Genomic DNA, 6,174 nt, shown 5'->3' with positions numbered 1-6,174 from the left:
TTCATTTCTTATCACTTTGGGGCATCTTGAGAGAAATTTTGGGCCTAGAGGTAGCCAGGTAATGGAGTAAGCACAAAGGGGCCTCAGCCCTCCAACATTTCTCTGATGAAAATACGGATGTCCTATTCCAGAATAATTTTTTTATTATTTATACCCCGTCCATCTGGCTGGGTTGCCCCAGGCCCTCTGCGCAGCTTCTAACCTCCTGCAATGCTGGAACCACAGCTAAGGTCAACATGTTCAATAACTTTTCAGAGGTTTAATGGAGTCATATTGGAATTATCCCTGCCTCTGGGTATATTCAGTTTTTTCTGTGCAATGGTGTTCTGGGCTGAATCGAGCAGAAGTTATAGTAAGTAAAAAATAATAATAATGACTAGAAACCATAATAGGAAAGTGTACACATTGCAACGAGAGTACTATCATACCACATTCAAGACGAGGTTGAAAAATGGTACAGTGCTGAAGTATCTTACTGCATCTTGTGAAGAGGTGGGCCTGACAAATCCCCACTTCTGCTCTCTGGGTAGTGTTCACCTAAAGTGTTCACCTAAAGCACCTGGTCAGCGGAAGACCTGCATACCTGCACACACCCTTTTAAAAGAAAAATGAGTGCAGATTTACTCTTTGGGGTGAAACTGCATACCTGTTTTGAGTAGTAAAGGATCAGGAAATGTAACTGCAATTAGTCTGCAGAATGACAATAATTACCATCAGAATAGAAATTTACTTGGTAGAGGGATCACTTCCCTTGCTACACTTGCTGCATTTTTTTGTCCCATTGTTGCCTCCAGTCAAACTGTTATGTAGGTTTTTGAAACAATATACTAACAGACCTAGGCAAGATGAGCCTGCACTTCACGAGCACTGGCCCCTCTTCCAAACCTTCAAGTCTCTGAAAAATCTATTGTCTATCTCCAGCCTGGAAAACTTGAGAAGAGACTTCTGTACTGAAACTAAAATTACTCCGTTACGCATACACAGTTATCAAACTGCTGCTGCTAGAACAGGACTAAGTTCATGGCAGAAGCAAGGGGGAAGCAAATCACATCTTCCAAAAGAAAGCCATCTATAGATAGGCTGTGTGTCACTTCCAAATCTGATTGCTATTCAATTATGTGTGGAATTGTATTCATCACAAAACCCATGAATTGATAGCAGACAGGAAAGAATCAAATTTCAAAGAAGGCAGCATTACTTTTTTTAACGTTTCAGTTTATTATCTCAGTGGTGCTCTGCTTTATTGCTGAGCTCATAGTTCGCTGGAATAAATAACAGGGATGTGGGCACAAACCATTAACGGAAGATAATTCTGCATAACAGAGGGCAGCAAAATTCCAGCTGTGTCTCTGCATTAAACAAAGCTCTCTCTCTTTTTATGGAGAGTGGGTTGTTTAGCCAAAATAAAGCAGGAAAAGGGGGTGCAAAATAGACCAGAAGTGTAAATTAGGAGGTTTTTGTTTTTATTTTATTTAGTTCAAGAAAATTCTGAACATTGTGTATCTTGCATATACCATCTGACTTTACCACAAATGCAAAAGATACAGCCAATTTTGTATGACATTACAATAATATGGACAAAACAGATGTACTCTGTGGTACATGGTTTATCTTTTGTTGTCATCTAAATTTGAATGCAGGATACACACACACACAATGTTACACTTATACACACACACGTATAAATAATAGATAGACAGACACACACACACACACACACACACACGTCAGTTCTCAAATAAGTAGATGCCAAATATTTTTGTGATAATTTCTGAGTAAAATACCAATTTTCGATACTCTAAAAAATGTAACTGTCAAGTCAACTTTGAGTTACTTGTGTAGCTCAAATTGTGTGCAGAGAGGCTAGAGCTTCACAATGATTGATGGCTAATGGGGTCTGCATCCTCCAGGAATGATGGGGGGGGGGGAAAGACTGCTGTTGAAATAAAGACTGACTGATAAAGTATGTTATAATTTTTACTTTGATCAGTTACCAGGCTCTGGGGTCCCTGCATGCAAAGAAAACAAGATTGGGACCTCGGCCAATGACTCTAATCAAAAGACTACACACTGAAACCCAGAGGCATAGTGTGGTGAGGTGGGGGTGGGGCATCACCCTGGCACAATTTTTTGGGGGGGGGGGGCATACCCTGGGATGCCTTGAATGATGGTCAGGGGTGCGGCAGGTAACACTGGCCTCTGTCCCTCTTTCCTTCTCTCCCTCCTCTGATACCCTCTAGCATCTCTGTCTCCCGAAGGCTTGCACAGCTGTTTGTTGCCCCAGCCCTAGCTACAAGCCCCACAGGCGAATGCTGCCTCTGGGGCTGACCAGGGGGCGTTGGTTGCCAGGAGCTAAGGCAGCCTTGGAGTAAGCAAGCAAGTGGGCAAGGGAGCCCAGCCAGCCAGTCTGCCAGCCCTTGCTGTTGGGAATGGACGGACAAGTCCCAGGCCCCTGTGGGGCAGTGTGAGGAGACACCTCTCTTTGGGGTGGGGTGGGGGGGTCAAGCTCAGAGACAGCATGGCAGCAGCTGCCCAGAGGACTCCCAAGGAGAGGGGAGAGGATGCTGAGGGAACACTCCACAAGGGAGGGTCTTCGAAAAGGGGTGAGGAGCTGCTAGCTCTGCAGGCAAGGGGTGCCATAACTGGGCTCCTGAGACCCACAGGAGTGCCACAGAAAGAATGTAGTTGGCCAAGGGAGCCGTGGACTCAAAAAGGTTGAAAATCTCTGCAGTAAAGAATTGAGGTCCATTATCACTCCTCACAAGCTGTGGGGCCCCATGCCTGGAAATGTTGGACAACCATATGAGAAGTCAGTTCAGCCAATGTGGCTTTTTCAGGGAAATGAGAAATAGTAGTCCATGAGCAGAAGATACCAGTTTCCCTGGTAATGAGAGAGGTTGCGCAACAGCATTAGTGGTACATGGTGGGGGCTACCCTTCTGAAGGCAAGCCAGAAATCTCTTCATTTCTTCTGTTTCTGTTCCAGCCACCAAACTGATTATTTTGTCCAGGCCCAACACTCTGGTGCCCACTATGGATTTAGCAGTGTTCACAGTGCATTCTAAAACACAGTAATTTTGCTTCACATAAAATGGAGTCTCTCCATCAATAGATTCCATCCATGTGACCAACATTAGCCAATCACATGAAAACTACTAGATAACTCTCTAGAATTTAGTTACCAACCAATCAAATTTAACACAGTATTGCATACAAGCATTTACAATTTCAGAGAATTAAATTACTTAACAAAAATCATCCCAAGAAGTTCACCATTTATCAAATGATGTGATCTTTTCTGGATCTGAGTTCATCCCATTTGCAATAGTAATATGCCCCAGGAAGCAGACTTGTTGGACTCCAAACTTGCGTTTTTCAGAGCGAAGTGTGACATTCGCTTCTTTCAGTTGCTGTAGGGTCTGTCACAGCTGTATTTAAGCATGATTTTCTACAAGTGTTGAGGGGGGAAATGTACGAAAAAGTGATCATGCGTGTGTGAATATGAAAGACTGTGGATTAAAATATGTGCCCCGTTTGGTTCGTGGTATTCACAGAAGGGCTCACATAGCTGAAGGAATCCTGGCAGAGTTGCTAGCAGGGGCGAGATATGCAAAGTGCTGAGCAATGATTCTCGCAGTTCCCAGAGTCCCCTGGACACAGGCAGGCCTTTCTGAGCTCAACAATGGCCTCTTCATGAGCCGGCTAGCCAGTGGTCAATCTGGCATACAGTCCTCGTCACATGAAAATATGAGAGGAAGGCTTGGGATACAGAAATTTTGATCCTTTTCAAGTTGCTTAGGAAACCCAGAAATGAAACAAAGCCTTTTGTTAAGTCACAGTATGAATAAAAGAAATTGCAAAAAATGATTAGAAACAGAAAATAAAGACTTCACACACACACTTATGAGATGTTAAATTATCCTTTGCTCCTCGATGCAGGCAGTTACTTGGTGCTAAGATTTGTCATACACAAAATCCTTAAATAGATTGCCTTGCTACATTTGAAGTGTGATGTGTGGGTGAAGCAAAATACTTGGGAGGCAATTATTTGTAGTACTGTACTGTAGTGGCAAGAGTTTCTGGTCTAGGCATAAGCGCGAGGGCTTCAACTTTTTACTACAGCTAGAGCTATGATTAATTTCCATAGTATTTAGAATGGTACATCTACAACAGCTTCAAATATTTAAAAGAGCCAAGACTCAAGAATATCAGGGCTAGAAGGAAACAGGTGTACGGGGGCCGCAGGATTTATCCTCACAACAAACCTGGCTGAGTGATTTTACTAAATCTTTGATTTACTTTTAGCAAGGGTTTATAGGGTGCTTTGTTCACTGCTTTGCATTCTGCAGAGACTTGCTGTTGTCTCAGTTACAGATAGGTAGCCGTGTTGGTCTGCCATAGTCAAAACAAAAAAAATTCCTTCCAGTAGCACCTTAAAGACCAACTAAGTTAGTTCTTGGTATGAGCTTTTGTGTGCATTTAAAGGTATCTGAAGAAGTGTGCATGCACACGAAAGCTCATACCAAGAACTAACTTAGTTGGTCTTTAAGGTGCTACTGGAAGGAATTTTTTTTGTTTTGCTGTTGTCTGTTTGCCTTGCTGGTTTGGCACATATTCAGGGGTTACTGTGGGAATTATTGGGGTAAGGGGCTATATACAAAAGTCTTAAGGGCTGCTTTGGATGCAAATAGTTGCATGAAATAAAATCTATCAGAGAATGTTAGTACCATTTGTAATATGAAAGCAGCTCAACTCTTCTTTCTGTGGGAAACATTGCCACCTTGTGGACACAGCTCTGCTTTCAAAATTAAAAAAATAAGGAATTATTTAAGGCTACATCATATCAAGGGAGAGTGGGAATTCTCAGGTAAAAGCAAGTGCTATTGCTTGTTTATTATTATTTATTTCATACACCTAGCATCATTTTGCCTTTGAGCAATTTACAGGCTCTTGAATGAGGCTTCCAGGAAGAGCCTGAGCAATGCAGTAGCAAAGCTTGTCCTTCTTCAGAAATTTTTCTTATGGGTTCTAACCACGTTGAGAATTCCCCTTTGTGAGGGATGGGCTGAAAGGGAGATTTGTGTCCAGCAGGCTATTGCAAACTAGACATGGTGCAAAACAAAACGTTTTTCATCTCTGCAACCCTTCAAGAGAAAAGGGGATCTTGCTCTTTTTTAAAAAAAAAAAAAAGGGGGGGGGACACAAACTGCAGTACCAGAAGTTTGCAATAGCTTGAAGCTTACAGATCATATCTTGTGATATTCATTTATTTAATAAACTGATAAGCTGACTTAAAAAAAAATCCCAAGGTGGCAAGGAACTTGCTGAGCCAGGTGTTTCAATGATTGCCTGGTTACCTGCAAGAGCAGCTGCCCCACATCTTCTTGCTAATGTCTTCTGAAGACACCACACAAAATGTTGCTGTAATCAGAGTTCCCCCAACTTTTGCAAGTGACTGCCAGTGAAGTGGAGCAGAAGCTGTGGAGCTCTGATCATGACATCATACCATCTGCCTTTTACTCAGGACCAGCAAGCAAGGTGAGGCAAGGTGAGACAACAGCCTCAGGTGGCAAGATCCACAGGGGCAGCAGATCCCAGTGTAGATCCGCCCCCCCCTTGTTCTTCATATAGATCTTCACTTGCTTCTTCTTCCCTGGCGAGGAAGGGGACACCATTTTGTGGATTGGCTCAGGTGCCAAAATGTCTTGGGCTGGCCCTGCTTTTACTAGACATTACTTACTGGCAAGAGACAGAGGAAGGCTCAGGTCTCCTGCTCTTGGAGGCAGCCAGAAGTTCCTTGTGCTAGCTGGCTTGACTGCAATGAAGGGTGGGATTCAATCAGTTTACACAAATTAAAAATTCAGTTTACACAATTAAAGTTGGTTTGGAGTTCTTGTGGAACAAGCCTGTTTCTACCAAAAAAACCCCACCAAACAACCCCAACCCAGACTTTTTGTGATAAGGAAAGCAATGGGGGAAAGCATTTACTTGCTTGTTACACTTTTGTATGATCTCTGCACAATCAGACCACAACATATGTTGACTTCCCGTTGGAGTTATGGCAAGCTAAGATATTGCCTGCTAGCACTCCCACTAGCAGAGATTGTTCTACAGAGATGAGAGGTGGTCAGGAGATACCTAACTCGCCTTTGGACTGGGCTGTGTGTGTCCAAGG

The sequence above is a fragment of the Podarcis muralis genome, chromosome 3 (assembly GCF_964188315.1).
Source record: "Podarcis muralis chromosome 3, rPodMur119.hap1.1, whole genome shotgun sequence".
Lineage (NCBI taxonomy): Eukaryota > Metazoa > Chordata > Lepidosauria > Squamata > Lacertidae > Podarcis > Podarcis muralis.
The sequence above is the reverse complement of the archived record's forward strand: the minus strand, read 5'-3'. Positions refer to the sequence as shown.